Below are 27,131 nucleotides of genomic sequence, written 5' to 3'. Positions count from 1 at the left end.
TGGGCAGGCGGCCCAGCATCCCTGTAGGGCCAGTAGAGAGACCTCGGTCCCATCTCCACCTGCCATCTGTGGGTCCTCCCAGGACCAGTCTGTGAGGTCCCTCAACATTTGCGAGTCAGGATCACCTGCGTCCACACCTGGCAACTCCGGCTGCCGCTGAGGGTCTGGGCCAGCATCCCAGTGTAACGGTCAGCAGAGGAAGAGACCGTAGAGCAGGACTCAAGTACAGTGCAGCAGACAAGGAGGCTGAAGTAGAAACCGGCTTTATTAAAAGAGAACTCTAACTGCCGGAGAAGCAGATTTACAATATGAACAGCTTGAGAATTCACAATAAAGATAATGGAAATTTGCATAAAGAACACAAATGAATCACAAACACAAGTACAGACAATAGCAGGCTACTCTCTTCTCGGTAGTCCTATCTGTCCCCGCTACCCGGGGTGCACCTCTACGGTGCACTAAACTAAATCCTATTCCACTATGTCCTAGCTCAGGTTAGCATCAGTGCACTCACAGTTCGGTGTCCGCACATGCAGGCAGATACAGTCTGGGTCCCGATCTGGTTGCTTGCTTGCTTGCTTGCTTGCTTCAGCGTGGCTCAGCTCTGGCCTCTCTTTGTAGTCTCTGTAACTCTGGTTAGAGATAATCAGCAGCTCTGGACGTGTAATCAGGCAGGGCCTGGAATTCACTCACAGTTCCTCTGGTAAGTGCCTCACACTACAGCAGACAGCACACAGATACTGTGTCACAGCAGGCAGGGAGAAATCGCTCTAATCTTCCCTGTGGATCTCCCTCTCAGTGCACAGCGTCCTTCTTCCTGTGTACTCAGACACCTTCAGCCCAGGCTCTCTGCTCAGCCCGGGAAAAACACTTAACTCCTTGTCCTCTGGAAACAACTCCTCTCACTGTCCTACTCAGCCACAGTGGCCTCTGGTGGCTGGAGGGAAACATGACAGTCTGCTATATACAGGTCCTTCTAAAAAAATTAGCATATTGTGATAAAGTTCATTATTTTCTGTAATGTACTGATAAACATTAGACTTTCATATATTTTAGATTCATTACACACCAACTGAAGTAGTTCAAGCCTTTTATTGTTTTAATATTGATGATTTTGGCATACAGCTCATGAAAACCCAAAATTCCTATCTCAAAAAATTAGCATATCATGAAAAGGTTCTCTAAACGAGCTATTAACCTAATCATCTGAATCAACTAATTAACTCTAAACACGTGCAAAAGATTCCTGAGGCTTTTAAAAACTCCCAGCCTGGTTCATTACTCAAAACCGCAATCATGGGTAAGACTGCCGACCTGACTGCTGTCCAGAAGGCCATCATTGACACCCTCAAGCAAGAGGGTAAGACACAGAAAGAAATTTCTGAACAAATAGGCTGTTCCCAGAGTGCTGTATCAAGGCACCTCAGTGGGAAGTCTGTGGGAAGGAAAAAGTGTGGCAGAAAACGCTGCACAACGAGAAGAGGTGACCGGACCCTGAGGAAGATTGTGGAGAAGGACCGATTCCAGCCCTTGGGGGACCTGCGGAAGCAGTGGACTGAGTCTGGAGTAGAAACATCCAGAGCCACCGTGTACAGGCGTGTGCAGGAAATGGGCTACAGGTGCCGCATTCCCCAGGTCAAGCCAATTTTGAACCAGAAACAGCGGCAGAAGCGCCTGACCTGGGCTACAGAGAAGCAGCACTGGACTGTTGCATGTCATTCGGAAATCAAGGTGCCAGAGTCTGGAGGAAGACTGGGGAGAGGGAAATGCCAAAATGCCTGAAGTCCAGTGTCAAGTACCCACAGTCAGTGATGGTCTGGGGTGCCATGTCAGCTGCTGGTGTTGGTCCACTGTGTTTTATCAAGGGCAGGGTCAATGCAGCTAGCTATCAGGAGATTTTGGAGCACTTCATGCTTCCATCTGCTGAAAAGCTTTATGGAGATGAAGATTTCATTTTTCAGCACGACCTGGCACCTGCTCACAGTGCCAAAACCACTGGTAAATGGTTTACTGACCATGGTATTACTGTGCTCAATTGGCCTGCCAACTCTCCTGACCTGAACCCCATAGAGAATCTGTGGGATATTGGTAAGAGAAAGTTGAGAGATGCAAGACCAAAACACTCTGGATAAGCTTAAGGCCGCTATCGAAGCATCCTGGGCCTCCATAACACCTCAGCAGTGCCACAGGCTGATTGCCTCCATGCCACGCCGCATTGAAGCAGTCATTTCTGCAAAAGGATCCCCGACCAAGTATTGAGTGCATAACTGAACATAATTATTTGAAGGTTGACTTTTTTTGTATTAAAAACACTTTTCTTTTATTGGTCGGATGAAATATGCTAATTTTTTTAGATAGGAAATTTGGGTTTTCATGAGCTGTATGCCAAAATCATCAATATTAAAACAATAAAAGGCTTGAACTACTTCAGTTGGTGTGTAATGAATCTAAAATATATGAAAGTCTAATGTTTATCAGTACATTACAGAAAATAATGAACTTTATCACAATATGCTAATTTTTTTAGAAGGACCTGTATATATGTGTTGGAAATGTTGCTGGATGATCAGGGCTGCCTCTTACATGCCTCCCCACTTAAAGGTGGCCGTCCTCGGCCTTGCTATATAGTCCATAGAAATAATGGTTAATGTAACTTTTTATACAGCAGTACAACATTGTCCACAATACATACAGGTGGACCAAATGAACTCATCAGCAGCGTACCTGTTTGGTGGAACCCCTGCAGTAAGCCTACTGGATCTCCGGAGGTCCTGGCTATCTGTTACGACCTGACTCTCTCCACTAGGAACTGCCAGTCTGGATTCATCCACCACAATAGGAGGTTCGGGTGTGTCCGAGGGCCCCTCTCCATTACGGGCTGGCAATGGTTCTGTGACAGTGCCTTCATCACCTGTAACCTGGGAGGCTTCTTCAGTGTTGGGAGCAGTCCACCAGTCTTCACCATAATCTCCATCAGAGATAACAAGTTCTGAGTATGGGGCAGGAGGAGGTGTCCTCTGAACAGGTGCGGGATCTTTGGACCGGCATGGCCGTAACATATTCCTATGTAGAGTCCGTGAAGCAAATTCCTCATTCTCAACCTGCACTTCGTAGACCGGACCATTAGGGTACACTCTCTTGATCACTTTATACGGCTGTACTTCCCAACGCTCACTCAACTTGCCTCTGGGACGTTTCTCTCGTACCAGTACCCGATCCCCAGGCTGCAATGGAACCTCCTGAACTGGAGGACGGTCTGTATGAGCTCTCTCCTGTAACCGCTGACCTGCCAACCGGCGAATGGTCTGGAGACGCCGACGGTGTTCTTTCACCCATGAGGTGGTTGATCGCTCTATTAGGTCTTCTGGCTGTTCTAGGTTTAATTCCACGATCTCTCGACCAGCCCTACCGAACAGTAACATGTATGGGGTGTAACCGGTGGTGGTGTGGACACGATTATTGTAAGCCCAGACTAATTCTGGCAGGTAGTCAGGCCAGTGTGCCCTCTTGTCTTCCTCTAGCGTCCTCAGCATTTGCAGCAATGTGCGGTTAAAGCGCTCACAGGCTCCGTTTCCTTGGGGATGATAAGGAGTTGTCCTGGATTTTTCAATGCCGTACAGTCGATGTAGCTCTTCCATCACTTTTCCTTGAAAGCACGCCCCTTGATCTGAATGGATCCGCTTTGGACACCCATAGACCCGAATGAAGTCTTGACAAATGGCTCGTGCAGCGGACTCGGCCGTCTGGTCCCGAGTTGGGGTGACTACTGCAAACTTGGAGAAGTGGTCGATCATGACCAGGCAATACTGTGGACCTCTTGACGATTGTCCCACAAGAAGATAGTCTATCATCAACACTTCCAGCGGTTCTGTGGTCTGGATGGACTGTAGGGGTGCTCTCTGTTCTGTACTCTTCGTGAGTTCACACACTCGACACTGTCGGCAAACTTCTTCAACTGTGGCCTCCAGTCGCGGACAATACACATAACGCTGCAGCCACTGGTATGTCTTGACTGGCCCGAAGTGAGCTCCAAACTCATGAGCCTCTTTGGCTATCTCCCGTGCCATTCTTCTGGGTATCACTACCTGCCACCTCGCCTCTAGGTCGGCAGGCTGTTGCCACTTGCGGAACAAAACAGCTCCATGCACTTCCAGTCTGTCCCATTGATGTAGAACGGACTTCATCTCGGCATCCAGATCAGTCCTTTCTTCTTTGTTGGGTTTCCTGCACTGGGTTACCCAGCTTTTCATTTGCTGCAGTCCAATGTCTTCATCTTGCAATCTGCCCCATTCTTCATTAGTTCTCCCCAATGCTTTGGGTAGCTTACGGGCCTCCCCACTTGTCTGGGCCGCGACTGTTGGGGGAGCGAACTTGCGGAAGTCAGGAGTTTCATCTTCTTCCTTTTGTTCATCCATATCCCCTACTGGAGTTTCAAAAGTAACCCTCGAGAGACCATCAGCATTAGTGTTCTCTGTAGCGGAGCGGTAGCGAATTGAGAAGTCATACTTTGCGAGGCGAGCCGCCCAGCGTTGCTCCAGGGCCTCCAACTTGGCCGTACCCAGATGGGCCAGGGGATTGTTATCCGTCCGTACGAAGATCTTAGCTCCTGTCAGATATCCTGCAAATTTCTCCGTCATAGCCCACACCAGGGCAAGGAGTTCCAGCCGGAAGGAACTGTAGTTATGGGGGTTTCGCTCCGTATCTCGCAAGGATCTACTGGCATAAGCGATCACTCTCATGTCCATCCTGTACCTGCGACAGGACTGCCCCAAGTCCGTAGAGGCTGCCATCAGTAGCTAAGATGAATGGTTTATCAAAATCGGCATAAGCCAAGATGGGGGCCGATGTCAGGGCTTCTTTCAGGGCCTGGAAGGCCTCTTCCTGTTTCTGTCCCCAGGGGATACTTTGGCCCTTGGGTTGCCCAGCCGTTCCTCTCAACAACTCATTCAGAGGGCCCGCTATTTTTGCGTAGTCTTTGATGAACCGCCGGTAGTACCCAGTCAGTCCCAGGAAGGCCTTCAACTCACGCAGTGTTCTCGGCACTAGCCATTGTCGTATGGCAGCCACTTTGTCTTGGGACGGTAGCACTCCGTCTTGGGACACCCTATGGCCCAGGTACTCGATCTCCCTCTTGAAGAGATGACACTTCTTTGGCTTTACCTTCAGGCCATGGGATCGCAGTCGCTCGAGTACCTGCCCTAGCCGATTCAAGTGTTCTTGAAAAGTAGCAGAGTATACGATGATATCGTCTAGGTATATCAGAGTGGCTTCAAAATTCAGGTCTCCCAGGCATCTCTCCATCAGCCGCTGGAAGGTTCCAGGGGCATTAGTCAGTCCGAATGGCATCCTGTTGAATTCAAATAACCCCATGGGGAGTATGAATGCTGTCTTTGCCTTGTCCTGCTCAGCCACTGGTACTTGCCAGTACCCACTTGCTAGATCCAGGGTGGAGAAGTATTTGGCTCGTCCTAGAGCCGTCAGAGACTCCTCGATGCGTGGCAGAGGATATGAGTCTCGCGCAGTGCAAGCATTCAACCGCCGGTAATCCACACAAAATCGAATAGTGCCGTCCTTCTTCTTGACAAGCACCACTGGGGCTGCCCAAGGGCTCTGGCTTCCCCGCACCACTCCGGAATCTATCATCTGTTTCAATAGCGTCTTCACTTCCTGGTACAACTTGGGCGGAATCTGTCGATATCTCTCCCGAATTGGTGGAGTGTCCCCCGTCGGTATCTCATGTGTGATAGCATTCGTGCAGCCAAAGTCATCGGCGTGGCGGGCAAACGCAGCCTGATTCTCCCACAGCATGGTTTCAACTGCTCGCTGTTGGTCTAAACTGAGAGCCTTAACATCTATCTCCATTTGATCCAAGATGGTTCCCCCATTCCATTCTGGGGTCGGCGCCTCTTCTGCACTGGCAGTAACTGCCAGGGTCCAACCAGCATCCCCTACCGGAGCTAGAGTCACTTCTCTCTGACTCAGGATTTCTCCCTGATGTAGGTACACACGAGCCAGTTCCACCCCTGGCGTCAAGGGAACTTCTAGATATCCCACATTCACAGCTCTTATGGGTACTCGTCCATTCTGGACCACTCCCAGTGTCCGGGCCACCAGGACGTCCTGACCCAGCTCTCCTAGGCCTGTTGGTTCAACGAACACCTCCATGCCTTCAAGATTACGGAAAGTTCCCACGGGTAACGTCAGCACGGTCTCCCGACCAGGGGGAAGGGTGAAGGTAGCCTTTCCTGGCGCTCGGATCGTTCCCACCGCCTGGTGTGCTGGTACACTTTTCTGTGTTCCACAAAAACGGATTAGCCGTTGAAATGCTTTCTGGGTAGGTTTGTGTGGGGTGGCTTGTTTCCAGTAACCCGGCCCCCGTTTGGTGAACATGATCTGATCCAATTCTCGCAGGATATTCATGCCCATTATCACCGGCACATCTTCTTTGAACGTTTCGGGGACCAACAAGATACCTTTCCGCCCCACTTCCTGTCCACACAGCCGTACATTCATCCACACGACCCCTGTGACAGGAATCTGTTGTTGGTTAGCCGCTGTAACCCGGACCAGTGTCTCTCGTTCTGGCTTGGCCAGCGCTTGAAAGTAACGGTAGAAGAATGACTCGGGCATAGTTGTCACCTGAGACCCAGTATCCACTAAGCAGTCGACAGGAACACCTTCGAACTCAGCTCGTATAGTGGGGCACCCTGCGACCAGGTGTTCGGAGCTTTGCTGGGTAACTTGGCTCTCCACCTCCCCTGCAGTACGCCCCACTACTGCAGGGGTCGGTAGTTTAACGGCGGCTCTTGGCGTCCAGCTGGATTATTCCGACACTCTCTGGCGAAATGTCCTAGATCTCCACACCGCCAACACTGTGCCCCTTGACGGCCCACTTTTAGCCTGCGAGTGGGAGGTGCCCTCAGAGCTTGGCTGGATGGCCCCACTGAAGGGTAATGAGGGGCTTGATGGTATGGTAAACTAGCATAAGGGCATTCGGGTGTAGGAACCCACGGAGTCGCCTGATAGGTTTGTTGTCGGGCTGGATAGGCAGCCTCAGTAGTATGGCGCGACTCTATCCGTTTCTCCAGGTGTGTCAACTTTTCGTGCATGGCACTCAGGGAGCTCTGCAAGTCTTGTACCACTCTGACCAGGGCTTCCTCATTTCTTGTAACCCCGGGGGGTGTAATGGTCTGGGTCCGTATTACTCCAGAAGCATAGCCGTCTTCTTTGTTTCGCATCACGGCCTCTGCCAAAATTTGTCGAAAGGTTAGGGTAGGGTCTACTCTGACTCGTTCCCGCAGAGCCTGTTTCAGGGGATTGCTGTAGAGCCCCAGAATAAATTGTTCCCGCAGTATCCGGTCTATGGGTCCCATGCCAGTAACCCCATCTGCCTCTTTTTTTTGTACCTCGGCCAACACTTCCTGTAGGGCTGTAGCGTACTGAGAGACACCTTCGTCTTCCCGTTGAATCCGGTAAAAAAACTTCGCCCGGAGGTGCCCTGCACTGGCTGTTTCCCCATATATTTCTTCCAGGAATCTCACCATCTCTTGCAATGTATTGCGCGTGGCTTCTGGTTGTAGGAGAACATTTCTTCGGGCCTCACCCTCGAGAGCGGCCAAAGCAATTTCTACTTGTAGTTCTGGGCTGACATTGTAAATCCTAACAGCACTCTGTAACTTTGTCACCCAGTCTGACAGTGTCATGTTCTGGCCATCAAATTTGGGTAGCAAGTTGAACAACGTGCCAATAGGAAGGGCCCTTGCAAGGGTTCCACCATTGCCTGAGGTACTCACATTAACATCATGCACATTGCCTTCAGCCGCCTCCATCTCTGTGACTGTACCCTGCTCGCAGCGCCACTTGTAACGGTCAGCAGAGGAAGAGACCGTAGAGCAGGACTCAAGTACAGTGCAGCAGACAAGGAGGCTGAAGTAGAAACCGGCTTTATTAAAAGAGAACTCTAACTGCCGGAGAAGCAGATTTACAATATGAACAGCTTGAGAATTCACAATAAAGATAATGGAAATTTGCAAAAAGAACACAAATGAATCACAAACACAAGTACAGACAATAGCAGGCTACTCTCTTCTCGGTAGTCCTATCTGTCCCCGCTACCCGGGGTGCACCTCTACGGTGCACTAAACTAAATCCTATTCCACTATGTCCTAGCTCAGGTTAGCGTCAGTGCACTCACAGTTCGGTGTCCGGCACATGCAGGCAGATACAGTCTGGGTCCCGATCTGGTTGCTTGCTTGCTTGCTTGCTTGCTTCAGCGTGGCTCAGCTCTGGCCTCTCTTTGTAGTCTCTGTAACTCTGGTTAGAGATAATCAGCAGCTCTGGACGTGTAATCAGGCAGGGCCTGGAATTCACTCACAGTTCCTCTGGTAAGTGCCTCACACTACAGCAGACAGCACACAGATACTGTGTCACAGCAGGCAGGGAGAAATCGCTCTAATCTTCCCTGTGGATCTCCCTCTCAGTGCACAGCGTCCTTCTTCCTGTGTACTCAGACACCTTCAGCCCAGGCTCTCTGCTCAGCCCGGGAAAAACACTTAACTCCTTGTCCTCTGGAAACAACTCCTCTCACTGTCCTACTCAGCCACAGTGGCCTCTGGTGGCTGGAGGGAAACATGACAGTCTGCTATATATATATGTGTTGGAAATGTTGCTGGATGATCAGGGCTGCCTCTTACACCAGCATCCCGGTGGAGAGCCCTCGGTCCCTTCTCCACCTGCCTGTTGTGGTTCCTCACAGGACCAGTCTATGAGGACCCCTACCTCTGTAGCTGGTACTGAAGCAGGGGATACTTCAGTCGGGTCTTCCCAGCTGTACGGTTGTAGGTCTGGGACTGCCACCCAGCTCTCTGGCAGTGTATATTGGGACCGAATTGAGCTGAAGAAGTATTGGTAGTCCTGCTCCAGCTCCCACTCCTTTGTGACTAGAGATGCCAGGTCTTGTCTCACCTCTCTCGCTGTAGCCCAATCATGCATAGCCTCTCTGTAGTCATAGATATCCCAGAACCGGGACCCTCCAGCATCTCCGAACTCGGGTTCTGCGAAGGCCTCAAACAACAGGCCAGGGCCATCATAATCCTCACCCTCGGGTCTGTCGTGCTCAGCCATCCAGGGAGAGTGCCGAATCACATACCACCAGAGTGCCTGGTAGGCATCATCTAGCCAAAGCTCCTTCCATACCAGGCTCTCCAGTTCTGTCACCCACTCATTCAGGGGCTCCTCTCCCAGAAGGGGCATTCGCAGGGCCACTCGCATCCGCAACTGCTGCTCCTCACTGGGGAGACACTCGCCCCGCCGACGCTGTACATCTTCCAGGGCCTCGTGCCAGACGCCTTTCCGGACTGCATCCCTCCAGTCCGGGTCATCATCCTCCTCGTAGTGGAACGCTGTTCGAAGACTAGCCGATTCCATCCTGCTGTAGCCAGGGGCGCTGTACGGATACTAGCGTTGCCCTCAATATACTCCACGAACGGTGTCTCCGAGCTGCTTCTCCTCACACTAGGACGCCATCCCACTGCTGCCACCAATGTAACGGAACGCCTGGCACCCCGACCGGGTACCTCCGTCGATAGATGCTCCTAGTGCTTTCCGAGGACCCCACGCACTCCACTTGACACCGTACGCCCTGCAGACCCCACGAACCGCCGCAGCTTGGTTGGGGTCTCACCGTCCTCCACCCACGCTGGACCTACGACAAGGCTCCAGGCTCCAGTGGGTGAACCTCTCCTACAGCCAGAGAGCAGGAACAGCTCTTACAAGAGCTAGTATTTATGCCAGGGGAGTATAGCAAATCTTCAGCGTATAGCAATCCCCCAGTTTTGATCAGTTATCCAAACACCAGTCTCAGCATGATGAAGGATAAAACAGGAACACTTTATTGAGGGCTACCCGCCCGTATTTATGCAGGTCCCCATCTGGTGGCCACGCCCTTAGGGGACCAGAATGGAGATTGCGACACAGGACAGATATGCAGAAATTCAGGATACACAGACACAACACATCCCCACAATGCATCATGGTTTCCTCCTCTCTGCCTGGCGACACCCGAGGAGCAATCCAATTATGTCTCAGGACAAAGGGAAAACACCAATACACACGTGGAGACAACAGGACAGGAATCACCACCCAAACACACAATGGCACACCCTCCCAGCAAACACAGACATTTAACATATCCCCAGATAGCTCAAGTCTGAGTGCATATCATTAGGTGAATGGCACTTTTTTCTTTAAAGTTAGTATGGGCCATAATCCTGAGGCAAGAGGCTAGCAACCAGCCCCCTCCAAAACACAGTGGCGAGGTTGGTTTCGTCACAAATGTGTCCCCATCCCATCCGCAGAAAAAAACGGAACGGAGGCCAAGAAAAACAACTGTCGTGTGCATGCGGCCTAAGTGTAAGTCAAACGGATCCGTCCTGACTTACATTGAAAGTCAATGGGGGAAGGATCAGTTTAAAATTGCACCACATTGTGTCAACGTAAACGGATCCGTCCCCATTGACTTACATTGCAAGTGAGGACGGATCCGTTTGGCTCCACAACGCCAGGCGTTTTGGTGTCCTCCTCCAGAGCATAGGTGTGCACAGCCTATTGCATTAGGGTGTGCGCCGTAAAGCACAAACACTGCACGCGTGTATGCATGTGTGTGTGTGTGTATATATATATATTTATATTTTTTTTATTATCAGCCCTTATGTCTCATTAGCCCCCATTATGCCTCTCAATAGCCCCCATTATGCCTCTCAATAGCCCCCATTATGCCTCACTAGCTTCATTATGCCTCATTAGCCTCCATTATGCCTCATATGCCCCCAGCAGCCTCATTTTGTATAAAATAAAATAAAAACACTTACCTCTCTGCTCCTGGACGCTGCCGCTCCTCGACGCCCGCGCTCCTCTACCTCCTGCTGTCGGCTGTGCTCTGAACTGGCGCGCACAGTGTGAGGCCACAAAGCCCTGCACAGCCAAGGACCCAGAAGCGGTAAGAACATAGCGCTCACAGCTTCCTGGTCCTCCGGTACTAATGAGCGCTTCCAAAATGGAAGTGCTCATTAGTATTCGCTTGTGAGAGCCTTGAAACGGATCTCACAGGCGGACTGAGAAACGGCAGTGTGAAAGTCGCCTTAGTGCAATGCAATTACAAGGACCAAGATACATCTCTCTCTCTCTCTCTCTCTAATATAACCTGCAGTTACATAGCATGAAGGTTATAAGGTCTGTATTGTACCAACAGATTAAGGGCACATTCACACGACCGTAGTGTTTATAGGATTCTCAAATTGCGGATCCGCAAAACATGGATACCAGGCGTGTGCGTTGCGCAATTTGCAGACTGCACATGTCCATTGCCATAATAGAATATGCATATTCCTGTCTATGAATGTGGGCAAGAATAGGACATGGTGTATCCTTTCCGCAGGCCGCAGAACTGAACCACAGATGCGGACAGCGCACGCGCTCCGATTCTTTTGCAGCCCCATTAAAATCAATGGGAAAACAGGTGGGGACCCATTCATGCGGCCATCTGAATGGGCCATAAGTGTCATGTATGCTAATCGTTGGTCAGATGGGCGATTACACGCCGTCAACTGGTCAGAATGGACGGATGTTGGTCAGATAATCTGTTTTGTGAAATATAGACGCTGCCAGCCGTTGCCGGGAGGGAACCGAACTGTCCCGGCTATCGCCAGATAGCTAGCGCATGACAACGCTGCTATTACATGCTGTGTGTGCTCTGTCACATGGAGAGGAGCGATCAGCAAGCTATCACTCATCCCCATACCGTAGAAGAGCGATGCGATGGTCCTGGGCCTCTCTGGAGACTGTAATCTACTGCCTTGAATCGAGTTCTCTGAGGCTGGGTTCACACCTGAGCGTTTTACAGCGCGTTCCTACGCGCTGTAAAACACTCAACAAGGAGAAACCAATGCTTCCCTATGGGAATGGTTCTCACCTGGGCGTTTTACAGCGCGTACGATCGCGCTGTAAAACGCCCGACGCTCAAAAAAGTACATGAGCGACTTTGGGGCGTTTGACGCGCGTTTGTGGCCATAGGACACTGTAGTCAATCACACAAACGCGCGTCAAACGCGCGTTTACTATTACAAAAAACGCGCATAAAAATGCGCGACAAAAACGCGCGTAAAACGCATGTTTGCGCAACGCTCAGGTGTGAACCCAGCCTGAGGAGCAATGTCTGGAGACAAATTGTGCAGACAATGATGTGACAGGCTTGCATTCAGTAATGGCCAAGCAGTTTTTAAACACATAAATCCCCTGACATGAGTTTACAGCAGGCATCCTGCGGCCCTCCAGCTTTTCCAAAACTACAACTCCCAGCATGCCCGAACAGCCTACAGGGCATTGTGGGAGTTGTAGTTGTACAGAATGAGGATGCCTGGTTTCAGCTACACCAGGTATGTCAAAGGGAAAAATTCACAGCATCACATTTTGGAGGGAGAAATCCAGATTCTTCCCTCCAAAATGTATTCTGCTTTAGGCCCTTGCACTTACACTGCAAATGAACAAGATATATCCATATTATATGTTTGTTTTTTATTTTATTTTTTGCCCGCAGCATACCGCAGCATAGAACATTCAGTTAAATACCAATGAACAATATAAGGCCTCATGCACACAAACATATTTTCTTTCCGTGTCCTTTCCGTTTATTTTATTTTTTTGGGAAACTTATACGGAACCATTTATTTCAATGGGTCCGGAAACAAAGAAGATTCTCCATTTTCATTCCGTCTCCGTATGTCTGTTCCACCAAACAATAGAACATGTCCTATTATTGTCCGCATTATGGACAAGCATAGTACTGTTCTATAAGGAGCCAGCTGTTCCTTTCCGCAAAATACAGAATGCACACGGAAATCATCCGTATTTTTTTCCATATCCGTATTTTTAGTAATTTTGCCGGACAGCACATGGACCCATGCATTTGAATGTGACTGTTCACACTACAGTATTTTATTTGGATTGACAGTCTGTTTTTTTTTCATGGGTGTGACACTGACACGGAAATGTGAACGAGGCCTAAGAGCACATTCACACAATGTACAGATGGAGCAGGGTTAGCACTCCAGCTCTTAAATTACATTTCTTTACTGTTGAGGGAAGTGTCATATTTAAATATATATGTATATATGCCTTGACATATATACATATATATTAGCCCTTGTCCATGGGCTTGTCCGGGTGGGATCTGTGGATATGCACGGAGATGTATATAGGCCCCTTTTCGGCCTGCATCTCCATGTATATGTATAGATACAGGTATGGATGGGCTTAATGTTTGTGCCCTGTGTATAGCTGTATATTCATGGATGTGCCCCAAACATCAATGAATATACATATATGTATTTAGATAGACATATATATATATATGGATATAGATATATATGTGTATGGATGTGCCCCAAGCATCCATACACATATAGTATCAGACAATATGTGACCCCCTCCTCCTGCATCCCTGCAGGGGATGAGGAAGGTCACCAGCTGGCTGGACAATCATGTCCAGCCTCTGGTGACATCAAAAGGCATGGGATCAATAGAGATCCGATGCCTTTTGGTATTTAACTATCCCCAGCTGCTGGGGATAGTTAACATAACAGAGAGAGGGAAACAAACATCCCTCCCTCTGTTATCTGCATACCTCCGGCGCAATAATTATCGCACCGCGAGGTATGCAGGGGACTACAGGCGGAGGATCAAAGGAATCCTCCGCCTAGAAGCGCGCTCTGGGAGGCGCGGGCCGGCGCGGTGACGTCATATCACCGCGCCGGCCCACGTGTCCGGGCCGACGGCGCGCATGCGCGCCGCGGGACGGGCGGCCTCGGGAGCGAGCGCTGCTGGACTTAAATAGTCCAGCAGCGCTACGCTGCAGTAGTCAGGACGACCACCCCAGCAGGAGAATCATCCCCGGACAAACGAGCCCCCCCTGGACAACGAGCAAGAAACCATAAGTATCAACCCCCCCTCTATACCACCAACGATATCCTCCTATACCCTATCTACCCCCCTATACCACCAACGATATATCCTCCTATACCCTATCTACCCCCCTATACCACCAACGATATACCCTCCTATACCCTATCTACTCCCCTACAATACATCCTCCTATACCCTATTTACCCCCCTATACACCCTCATAACCCTCCCTTTGTTCCCCTATTCCCCTCATACCTTTACTGCCCCCATACAATACCTTCATCCCCTGTATCCCTGGTTACCCTTACCTTCCCCTGTCCCAAGACCTGATATCCCCTGCGTTCATACCCCTTGTACCCCGTAGGGACAGTGATTAGTAAGGCGGGTTGGTTTCTGATATTTGTGTGTATGAATACTATGTGGGGTGGAATTTGGGATTGTGCTGTATAGTTAGAACCGTGTTAGTATATTGTATTAGTGTGTGTATTTATATTGTAGTGCGCTGTTATAACAATATATAACTATCCCCTTGTTATAGATATATATAGTTATAAACATAATAATACCTTTATTGTTGTAAAGTATTGCCGCAATAGAGGTAGTATATTATTGGCATTGTGTTACTAGTGTATAATTAATAAATACGTTGTCATTCACACCTATTGTGTAACGTGTGATTACTAGAGGTAGTCAGTAAGGCGCATGCAGTAAGTGTAGTTGGTGATTAGACTAAGGTAATCAGCAGTAAATTGTTGTTCATTAAGGCATAAATAGGCGGAGTCATCACCAGACGATTACGCCTATTTATGAATATTAATTATTGAGATTTGCATAAATATCTATAATTAATACCCCCTTTAACATTTACTCATCTTGTTATCTTGAGACAAAAGCCATTGAAAAGCAATTGAAGGTGTTTGCTTAGATTAGATTAGATAACAAAACTCAGTAATCCCAGTAAACAGGAGTGTTACCTCTCCTCCATCCGTGCGCTATTACATGCAGCGGACATGGAGAGGAGCGGTCATCATATTGTTCATCCCCATACAGGACAGCAAAGTGCCCGAGAAGAGCGCTATTGGACGCCACGGTATTTGGGCTAATACGTTGCCCAAAAAGAAACGGAAGCAATGCAATGGTCCTGGGCCTCTCTGGGAGACTGTAATCTACTTCCTTGAATCGAGTTCTCTGAGGAGCAATGTCTGAAGACAAATTGCGCAGACAGTTTTTGAATGATGCACTGCATGCGGCAGGCTTGCATTCAGTAATGACCAAGCAGATTCTAAAGACATAAATAAATCCGTGGCAGGAGTTTATAGCTACACCTGATATGTCAAAGGGGAACATTCATAGTTTCACATTTTGGAGGGAAAAATCTAGATTCTTCCCTCCAAAATATATTCTGCTTAAGCCACTTGCATTTACACTGCAAATCAACTAGAAATATCAATAGTATGTGTCTGTAATATTATTTTATTTCATTTTATTATATTTCCCATAGAATCATCGACAGCCATCTTTTTTTTTTTTCCTGAGGGGGTCAGATTTTCCATCGAGGTGGTGGTAATTCACCATGTCAGGTGCACAGTAATCGGGACCTCTGGTCAGCTTGCTAGTCTATTCCATGTGTAATCTGTAGGTGGCAGCACTGGAATTTGAGACTAGTAAAGACGCTGTGGCTGACTGGTAACAGCTCTGTGTTGGGAGCGAGCACTTTGGCTTTGAATCCTCAGAGGGGTCAGTACATTTTTATTTCTTCCACATTTAACCATTACTGGACGCCTATAACGTTCATCAGAGTCAGAATTATGTGTTCAGGAAAGTGATGAAAAACTTGCTGTGGAGAGACACATGTCCAGTGTGCAAAAGTATGTAAAAGTACATAGAGGCTGCAGGTGGGATAACTGCACGATGGGCGATAGGTGTAGTAGTGCTGTTCACTACTACACCTATCATCCTCCATGTAGTTAGCTCAAATGCAGTCCCTATCCAAAAGTACATAGGGACTGCAGGTGGGATAACTGCATGGTGTACGCTAGGTGTAGTAGTGCTGTTTACTACTACACCTATCATCCGCCATGTAGTTATCCCACCTGCAGTCCCTATGTACTTTTGCCAGAGTGCTAGAGGGTACTGGCGAATATAGATATAGCAGAGCTGTATATGCATCTATACAGATAGATGGTCTAAGGCTACTTTGACACTTGCACCAGAGTGATCCGGCAAGCAGTTCCGTCGCAGGAACTGCCTGCCGGATCCGGCAAAACTTGACTATGCCAATTGATGGCATTTGTAAGACTGATCGGGATCCTGATCAGTCAGAACAATGCATTTAAATGCCGGATCCGTCTTTCCGGTGTCATCTGGCAAAACATATCTGGCATTTTTTTTTTCGGTCTGCGCTTGCGCAGATCGGAAGGACAGATCCGGCATTCTGGTATTTTGAATGCCGTGCCCGGCACTAATACATTCAGGCAAGTGTTCATTTTTTTTGTCCGGAGATAAAACCGTAGCATGCTGCGGTATTATCTCCAGTCCTGAACAGTCGTAGAGACTGAACTGAAGACATCCTGATGCCTCCTGAACTGATGCCTCTCCATTCAGAATGCATGGGGATAAAACTGATGAGTTTTGTTTCCGGTATTGAGCCCCTATGACGGAACGCTATGCCGAAAAAGAATAACGCTAGTGTGAAAGTACCGTGCTGGCGGGTGGGGGATGGTATTATTTTAGGGGAGGCACAAGCACAGATCATTTGGCTACAAGCTGACATGCTTTTGGGCTGATGTATAGTATGGAATTAATGTTTTGCTGCTCAGAATGGGGTTTTGTGTGTAAAACTGTATAGACTACAGGATCCCCAGCAGGGGTGGGGGTGGGGGCAGGAATCAGACACTGCAGGCTGCCTGTGATGTCATAAGGAGGTGTGGCCAGCCTTTGCTCTAGCTGCCTAAGCCCGCCCAGCCTTATCTGCAGAAAACCAGGAAGTGAAGAGTGACTGCAGGTAAGGATAAAGTAGCAAGATGGGAGTACCCCCTTATGTAATTCTTAAACTTTTCAAGATAATTCCTCAATTCTGAAAAAAAACAACTTCAAAGGCTCCTTCTGTTACTCTTGCAGAGGTTATTGGATGCACCCAATAGCGACGCTGTCTGGCTCTGAGACGTCTTCTCCATCTGGAAACAAGGATTAGAGCATGAAAGCCAAAGTGAAGGTGGTCCGGCATCATCTTTGCAGTCTTCAGAGTGAGCTTCTGAGGGTAAGTGACCTTCGCTTGGCTTTTAGAGCCACTGTATTATTTGCATTATTTGTATGACAACAGAATAGACGGAACCGTTGTTTGGACAGATCCGTACTCTGGATCCGATAAAAAAACAAACGATGTGCGTTGTCATACGGATATCCGGGTCCGGTATTTACTTATGGCGCCGGAGTACCGGATCAGGCGAAAAAAAATAAATAAATTTATATGCGTTTTGACGGATCCGGCATGCACTTCCGGCAACAGAAATGAATGCCGGATCCTCACAACGCAAGTGTTAAAGTACCCTTAGGCCTTGTTCACATCTGTGCTGGCGATGTTCACTGCTCCGCTCTGTCAATAGGAGCACAAAAACGAAAATCACCGTAGTTCCGGATCTAGCAGTTCATGGACAACTACACTTGACGGATCCCACTGACTCTGATGAGATCTGACGGCTTTCTATCTGCTAAGCTATGAAATTGTGCCCAGCATTTATGACCTGATCCTCAAATGAGGCCTTAACACAGAAGTGATTTAAGCTTTATATGTTCTCTAGCATCAGATGATGATGTGCTGCAGAAGTGGAAATGTGTATTATAAGGTTGTGCAGCAGCTGAGGTGTGTATAAGGAGGTTCTGCAGCAGCTGGGGAGTGCATTAGGATGTTCTGCAGCAGCTGGGGAGTGCATTAGGATGTTCTGCAGCAGCTGGGGAGTGCATTAGGATGTTCTACAGCAGCTGGGGAGCGCATTGGGATGTTCTGCAGCAGTTGGGGAGCGCATTGGGATGTTCTGCAGCAGCTGGGGAGCGCATTGGGATGTTGTCCAGCAGCTGGGGAGCGCATTAGGATGTTCTGCAGCAGCTGGGGAGCGCATTGGGATGTTCTGCAGCAGCGAGGGAGCGCATTGGGATGTTCTGCAGCAGCGAGGGAGCGCATTGGGATGTTTGTTTTGCAGCAGCTGAGGTGTGTATAAGGAGGTTCTGCAGCAGCTGAGGTGTGTATAAGGAGGTTCTGCAGCAGTCAGAGAAACATCAGTTGTGACTGGATTAAATCCTTTAGTTTTCTATGTCTGCAGTTTGTAAGGCTACTTTCACACTTGCGGCAGAGTGATCCGGCCAGCAGTTCCGTCACTTTTTTTTCCGGTCTGCGCATGCGTAGACCGGAAGGCCGGATCCAGCATTCAGGCAAGTCTTCAGTTTTTTTCGCTAGAGATAAAACCGTAGCATGCTACGGTTTTATCTTTTGCCTGATCAGTCAAATTGACTGAACTGAAGACATCCTGATGCACCCTGAACGGATCGCTCTCCATTCAGAATGCATGGGGATATGCCTGATCAGTTATTTTCCGGCATGGAGCCCTTTTGACGGAATTCAGTGCCGGAAACCGGAAAAGAAAAACACTAGTTTGAAAGCTGTCTAAAATGTTCCTGTCCTGTTCCTCTGCCATCAGCCATCGCACTGTGACCAGACTGACAAGTCCAGACCTGACCTGATCCAGCAGCGTCACCAGTCCAGACTCCAGTCCAGCTGGGGTGCACTATAATGCTAGGGTGAGCCCATTTCCAGCCCTAAGCCCAGCTGCCCAATTCAAATTCTTGCCAAAACCCTTTTAAGAGGCTCTGGCAACAGGATCAGCCCTAGTAAAGCAGACCTGCTGCCTGGTAGGGTTCATCCTGGTGATTTATACTACAACTTCCTTGGTAAGCATTAGTAGTGCTCCGTAACACCCCATGGGCTCTGCAGAATCCCTAACACCCCGACTCCTATTGTACAGGGCATATGAGGTCATTTATTACACAGGTCTGAAGTAGAACTTGCTTACTTGCTCATAGATTCCGCCTTTCAATTTTTAATAGCTCCCTTCAAAAATAACCTGGAATCTGATTGGTTGATCTGGGCACTAATCCATTTCTTCTTTACCCCAGTTTGATAAATGACTCCCAATAGCGTTTATCTGCAGTGTAATGGACTTGAAGCCACCACCACAACATTTTACATTTAAACACAGACCCCAAAAAACACAAAGGTATATTAATTAAAAAAAATAACATTAACTTTATTTCATAAACCCACCCATCCCAGGCCCCGACAAATGAATAGTCTTGTTAAAGTCCATGTCCATGGCCATTCACGGTCCGTTAAAGTAGAGTTGTTGCGATACCAAATTTTTGATTCGCTTTCGATACCATGAAAAAGTATTGCGATACTCGATACCACGCGGAAAAAAAGAAACCAAAAAAGCCACGTGCAATGGCACAGTTTTTATAAATTTTTTCTGTTCTGGCGTTCACCGCATAGATTTTTTTTCAATATTTTAATAGTTTGGACTTTTCTGCCGTGGCAATATGTAATATGTTATTATTTATACATTTTCTATGTGAAATTGGGAAAAGGGGGTGATTTATACTTCATATTTTGGTGTTTTTTTTGTTTTTGTTTTTACTTTTATCTGTTTATTTTTTACACTTTTTTTATTTAATAACTATTTCCCCCCCTTAGGGGCTAGAACCTGGGATTTATTTCATCCCTTGTCCTATTCACCCTGATAGAGATCAGGGTGAATAGGACTTCACACTGTCCCTGCTGCTCTGTGCACACAGCATCAGGGATGTTACCATGGCAGCCAGCGATTCAGTAGCGTCCCGGCTGCCATGGTAACCGATAGGAGCCCCAGGCTTACACTGCTGGGGCTCCGATCAGAAGCTGCCACTGCACCACCAATGAGGGGGAGGGGAGAGGACCCTGTGCCCACTGCCACCAATGATTTTAATACTGGGGGGTTGAGAGGGGCCGGCGCATGATTTTAATGGGATGGAGGTTGAGGGGGGGGGGGCGCACTGTGCCACCAATGATAATTACAGGAGGCGTGTACTGGCAGATCAGCGGCAGTTAACCCCTCAGGTGCCGCACAGCTCCCTGTCAGAGGCAGGGTGTCGGCAATGCGATTCTGCTGCCGGCACCCGCCTCCTGTATTATGTGTTAGACTACTTTTCCTGGGTCCAGACTCCAGACTTTAAGTATTAGGCTACACAGAGCGGCACCCAGCGGTGTCCCAGCACTTACTATTAGTCCTGGGCGCCGACAGCAGCGCGCTCATGTTCAGAGATACTAGACTGCGCAGAAGCGCAGCCCAGTATCGAAAAAATGGAAATCCCAGTATCGTATCGATACCGGGACAAAAGTATCGATTGGGTATCGAAATTTCGATACCCGCAACAACCCTACGTTAAAGTTCCATCCACGTAATTTCTTCTTGCAGTGTGGGGGTGCCAGGATTCGGACAGGTCATTATAAATTCCAGGACAACCGCTATAACAAGTGCTCTTTCTATAACATTCCATTCCAAAGTCTATATTTTTGCTGCTTGTGGCATTTTCAATAATCTAATTTGTCATTACAGTGATATCTGGCTGCAGGGTTGGACATCCCCCAAAAATGCTGTTTAAAACTGCCACAAAATTGTAGTGCAAAACGTGTATGCTGCCATCTGTGTAACAAGGGCTCGAGGATTCCTCTTCTGCTGCAGCATTTACATCTTGAGAGATGTAGAGCATATCTGGATAGTTAATCGTAATCAAATACCTTTCTTTTTTTTAGGGAGGACTTCCGAATTGCCCTAAGATGCATATAAGAAGCTTTGCAGTAGGCCATACGTTTGAAGCCAAGAGATTCGATTGCAATCTTCCAGCTTTTCATCTTCACTGTGTGCCAATTTTGTTGAGAAGAATCTGTGGTAATAAGGAGCAGCAGGCCATCCATTGAGGTCAAGGAGCTCCAGAACTTTCACACAACAAACCCATCGCTGATACGGCAAAGGGAAGTGATGAGGAGAGAAGAAAAGCATAGGTCTGTCAGCGTCTTTTCCCCGTAGCTCCTCTCTGCTGTTATATTATAGTGTGAAACTAATTTTGTGGTGGAAATACACTTTTCAGAGTCTGAATACTTTGGGACAGTCCATTGCTTACAGATTGTCCCGACAAGTTGGCTGGAAATTTTGGGAACATGATACCTGGGAAGTAATATGGAGAAACATAATTAATGTGTGTCGCAAAAGTTAGAATTTAAAGGGGTTATCCAACCCTCTATAATGTCTGCCCAATGCCTGGAGCGCTCATATGGATTCTACTTACCCCGCTCCCCTCACAACCGCTGCTGCATCTCCATGCCACGCGGATCAAATTTCCGGTGAAAGGGAAACCTGCCAATAGCAGGCCGTGGCGAGGATGGGCCTCACTAGCATGTTTTGATCCGCACCATGGGGAGATACAGTGGCGGCCATGCGGGGATCAGAAGCGATGTAGGTGCCAGGGCGAGTGCTCACTATAATCCATTGGAGGAGCTGAGGCATTAGGATGGGGGGGGGGAGGGGGGGGGGGCGTTGTAGGGTGATGGTCATTACAGGGTAAGAATTATATGTGACATTTTTGATATTTACTTTCTGTGGTACTGAATGATGTCATTGGACACGTTGTGAATCTCCAATCCTTTGGTTGATAAGAAAAATATGTCCTTTGGTGTGTCTCTTTTAATCAGAGTTGGTCCAACTTTCGTAAAGTAAACTTTAAACCACTAGGAGGAAAGTAAATTAGTGAGAAGACTGAAAAGCCACATTTAAACTTCAAATGTTGAGATTAAGGGAAATCTTACCATTTATTCCTCCCTAGTTAGCACAAACGAAGTAACTTGTTACGTAGCGGTCTTGTGATTTCGAACACCAATGTTAAACCTTGCAGTATCTTTATAGGTGTGTTGGATCCTGTCTTTCCACTCAGAAACCTATGGGTTAAGAGAGATAAATTTAGTAGTTTTCGTAATTTTGGTAAGTGATACAACAAGATCTATCTGCCTAAGGAGAACGTTACTTACAGACATATTTGCCACTACACCTGGCCTCTGTAAATGTTTGAGGACCAGCAGGGCCTCAAGATAATAATTGATTTCAAGTTTTGAATGTGTTTTTTAGGATTCGTCCTTGGGCAGCCTTGATTTCATCTAAGAAGTAAGAAGAAAGGTTTTCCTACATCCAGGAGCTTCATACATTCAGTATGGCGTCTTCATAGTAATGTTCAGTGTCAGGTACCTAAAATAAGACAAAGATTGTGTGTATGTGTGTGTGTGTGTGTGTGTGTGTGTGTGTGTGTGTGTGTGTGTGTGTATATATATATATATATATATATATATATACACACATACACAGGTCCTTCTAAAAAAAATTAGCATATTGTGATAAAGTTGATTATTTTCTGTAATGTACTGATAAACATTAGACTTTCATATATTTTAGATTCATTACACACAACTGAAGTAGTTCAAGCCTTTTATTGTTTTAATATTGATGATTTTGGCATACAGCTCATGAAAACCCCAAATTCCTATCAAAAAAAATTAGCATATCATGAAAAGGTTCTCTAAACGAGCTATTAACCTAATCATCTGAATCAACTAATTAACTCTAAACACCTGCAAAAGATTCCTGAGGCTTTTAAAAACTCCCAGCCTGGTTCATTACTCCAAACTGCAATCATGGGTAAGACTGCCGACCTGACTGCTGTCCAGAAGGCCATCATTGACCCCCTCAAGCAAGAGGGTAAGACACAAAAGAAATTTCTGAAGGAATAGGCTGTTCCCAGAGTGCTGTATCAAGGCACCTCAGTGGGAAGTCTGTGGGAAGGAAAAAGTGTGGCAGAAAACGCTGCACAACCAGAAGAGGTGACCGGACCCTGAGGAAGATTATGGAGAAGGAATGATTCCAGACCTAGGGGGACCTGCGGAAGCAGTGGACTGAGTCTGGAGTAGAAACATCCAGAGCTCCCGTGTACAGGCGTGTGCAGGAAATGGGCTACAGGTGCCGCATTCCCCAGGTCAAGCCACTTTTGAACCAGAAAAAGCGGCAGAAGCGCCTGACCTGGGCTACAGAGAAGCAGCACTGGACTGTTGCATGTCATTCGGAAATCAAGGTGCCAGAGTCTGGAGGAAGACTGGGGAGAGGGAAATGCAAAAATGCCTGAAGTCCAGTGTCAAGTCCCCACAGTCAGTGATGGTCTGGGGTGCCATGTCAGTTGCTGGTGTTGGTCCACTGTGTTTTATCAAGGGCAGGGTCAATGCAGCTAGCTAGCAGGAGATTTTGGAGCACTTCATGCTTCCATCTGCTGAAAAGCTTTATGGAGATGAAGATGTCATTTTTCAGCACGACCTGGCACCTGCTCACAGTGCCAACAGCACTGGTAAATGGTTTACTGACCATGGTATTACTGGGCTCAATTGGCCTGCCAACTCTCCTGACCTGAACCCCATAGAGTATCTGTGGGATATTGGGAAGAGAAAGTTCAGAGACGCAAGACCCAACACTCTGGATGAGCTTAAGGCCTCCTGGGCCTCCATAACACCTCAGCAGTGCCACAGGCTGATTGCCTCCATGCCACGCCACTATGGAAGCATCCTGGGCCTCCATAACACCTCAGCAGTGCCACAGGCTGATGGCCTCCATGCCACGCCGCATTGAAGCCTCCTGGGCCTCCATAACACCTCAGCAGTGCCACAGGCTGATTGCCTCCATGCCAGGCCGCATTGAAGCCTCCTGGGCCTCCATAACACCTCAGCAGTGCCACAGGCTGATTGCCTCCATGCCACGCCGCATTGAAGCAGTCATTTCTGCAAAAGGATTCCCGACCAAGTATTGAGTGCATAACTGAACATAATTATTTGAAGGTTGACTTTTTTTGTATTAAAAACACTTTTCTTTTATTGGTCGGATGAAATATGCTCATTTTTTTACATAGGAAATTTGGGTTTTCATGAGCTGTATGCCAAAATCATCAATATTAAAACAATAAAAGGCTTGAACTACTTCAGTTGGTGTGTAATGAATCTAAAATATATGAAAGTCTAATGTTTATCAGTACATTACAGAAAATAATGAACTTTATCACAATATGCTAATTTTTTTTTAAAAGACCTGTATATATATACACACACACACATAAAACAGTAGGTTTACTGTTTCAAGAGGTTTCTGAAAGTTCACAATTTTAATGTTAGTAAGGTGTTAATACTTGTTAGGTACATTAGTAGTACATGTGAAAACAATAATAAGGTATATATTTATTTAAAGGAATCATAACTCACCTTTTACTGACAAGTTCTTTGGAAATTCCTTTGGACAATCTCTAATGTATATCTTCTGCAACGGTCATGAGGGATTTGCAGGACTTGTAGAGCTTCGGCATTTGGCCAGAGAGATTGTTTGCTCTCATGATTCTGTGTATGTTCTTCAGGTAGTTGAAAATAGTCTGGTCGGCAAGCTTCTGGTCACGTAGCTTGTTGAAGAAGGCACTGACTTTTTCTATGTCCCTCACAAATTCCAGGCTGACCTTGTGTGGGTTCATGGCATAAAGGAATCTCCAAACGTTTTCCACCTCCTGAGTATAGTTTGTCACTCCCAATGAATGTTCTAAATCGGACTCTAAACCCTTCCTTCCTTCAGTATGGGATGATCCAACGAATGGCGATGATATAGTCCTGCAGCCATCGTCACTTTTCTCACGTCGAGCGACCATTTTGTCTGTAGTACTCTAGATTTTTAAAGCAAAGCACATTGAGTCAGACCAAAGATACTTTACACCATTGCTATGGACTATGGGGCACTAGACCGGTGATTTAGGCGCTGGTCTTATTACCTTTGCCCTGCCGTTAGAGCCCTTTTGTGGTAAGTTAATCAATCCATCAGGACAATATATGGCTTTGTGTCCTTTTCTTCACCGGTTTCTTGGGAAGTGGGCTTCATTGGCAAGCTTTGACTATTCTCTTGATTAATCCTGAAATGAGGTGTACACAAAATGACTGAGATTTGGACTTCACCAAAAGAGTAACAGACAGCAACATTATTATAGAATTCAAAGTGCATACCTTGGCACAGAAGGCTTATTATATATCTGGAACCCAAGGCTTGTCAGAGGTTTAATGACGTTGACAATTCACCGGCCTTTGCAAAACAGCTCTGAAAAACTGGTTGTATTCTAAGGTGAGACCTTCTTTAGCTACATTGGCCAGTTGACTTTTGGCTTTAAACAGTTCAGACTTTATTTCATCATCGCTGTTTAACTTCATGCATTAGCTGCGCAGATATGTACCCTGCTTGGTGTCTGGCTTGAAGAAGATGGGGGACGTCATATAGGTTCAGTGGTAGCAATTTAAAGGGAACCTGTCACCAGGATTTTGGCCATAGAGCTGGGGACATGGGCTGCTAGATGGCCGCTAGCGCATCTGCAATACCCAGTCCCCATAGCTCTGTGTGCTTTTATTGTGTTAAAAAACGTTTTTATCCATATGCAAATGAACCTCATATGTGTCCTGTATCCGGAGAGGAGTCCAGCACCGCCCCGCGTCCTCCGAATCTCCTCCTTGCTGGCTGACGTCACAGAGCTGGAGCGCCGAAATCTGGCGATGCGCGAGCTAGCGCATGCGCAGTGTCGGCATCATGTTCATTCCCTGTGCTGGCATCAGCACAGGAAACCAACTACGCATGCGCTAGACCAAACCAAAAAACTCAGACAAGCTTCCAGGGCTGCTGAGCGTCGATGGAAGAAATCCCATTCAAAAGATAATTTCACCACATACAAGCAATCCCTCCTCATATTCAAATCCTCACTCACTGATGCAAAACAGGCGACTTCTCATCTCTCATATCTTCCCTGGCCCACAGCCCTAACCAACTTTTTAGCACTTTTAACTCCTTTATCCGTCCCCCAGCGCCCCCCACACCCTCTCCTCTCAGCTGAGGACTTTGTCAAATATTTCAAACAAAACATAGTCAACATCAGAGAAAGCTTCACTACACAGTCCCCACATACCCTCTACACAACTGCTCGGTCCTCTCCCCCCAAAACCCGCTTCTTCATTACAGAATAAAAACTCTCCACTCTACTCTCCAGATCACATCTCACCACCTGTGCACTTGACCCAATCCGATCCCACCTCATCCCTAACCTCACCACAGTGTTTATCCCAGCCCTAACTCATCTCTTCAACCTATCACTAACCTCTGGTGTCTTCCCCTCTGCTTTTAAACACATTACACCCATCCTCAAAAAGCCTTCACTTGACCCATCTTCTTTGTCCAGTTATCGCCCCATATCACTGCTTCCGTATTCCTCAAAGCTACTTGAACAACATGTCCATTCTGAACTGTCCTCTTACCTTTCCTCCTACTCCCTCTTTGACCGCCTACAATCTGGCTTCCGACCCCACCATTCGACTGAGACTGCCCTTACCAAAGTCACCAATGACCTATTGACAGCCAAAACCAAGAAACAATACTCTGTCCTCCTTCTCCTTGACCTGTCCTCTGCCTTCAACACTGTTGGCCACTCCTTTCTGTTGCAAACTCATCTTTTGGCATCACTGACCTGGCCCTCTCCTGGATCACATCATACCTCACAGACCAGACCTTTAGAGTCTCCCACTCCCGTACCACCTCATCGTCTCATTCCCTAGGTTTTCAGTATCACTCCTACGCTGACGACACACAAATCTTCCTCTCTGGTCCAGACATCACCACCTTACTATCCAGAATCCCACAATGTCCATCTTCTATATCATCCTTCTTCTCCTCTCGCTTTCTAAAACTTAACATGGATAAAACAGAATTCTTGCTAAACCCCCCAAACAGACCTATCTATCACGATCAATGGCTGTACACTCTCCCCAGTCCACTGCCTTGGAGTGACCTTGGATTCTGCCCTCTCCTTCAGACCGCACATCAAAGCACTTTCATCCACCTGCCGCCTCCAACTCAAAAACATCTCTCGCATCCATGCTTTCCTTAACTTTGAATCTGCGAAAAATGCTTGTACATGCCCTCATCATCTCCTGCCTAGACTACTGCAACACTCCTCTGTGGCCTTCCATCTAGCACACTCACACCCCTCCAATC

The 27,131-nt window shown here is 47.4% G+C and overlaps 1 long non-coding RNA gene across 1 annotated transcript; it reads right to left on the bottom strand.

Annotated features, from left to right (window-relative positions):
* Positions 1-21,071: 21,071 nt before the first annotated feature.
* LOC122922969 lies at positions 21,072-25,261 on the bottom strand. The gene is made up of 3 exons (XR_006387218.1): positions 24,326-25,261; positions 21,636-22,280; positions 21,072-21,209 (listed from the first exon to the last, which is right to left on the bottom strand). It is a non-coding gene; the product is annotated as an uncharacterized LOC122922969 (long non-coding RNA).
* Positions 25,262-27,131: the final 1,870 nt, after the last annotated feature.

The sequence above is a fragment of the Bufo gargarizans genome, unplaced genomic scaffold (genome assembly GCF_014858855.1).
Source record: "Bufo gargarizans isolate SCDJY-AF-19 unplaced genomic scaffold, ASM1485885v1 original_scaffold_1095_pilon, whole genome shotgun sequence".
Classification (NCBI taxonomy): Eukaryota; Metazoa; Chordata; class Amphibia; order Anura; family Bufonidae; genus Bufo; species Bufo gargarizans.
Note: the sequence above shows the minus strand (reverse complement) of the source record. Positions and strands in the feature narration are given on the sequence as shown.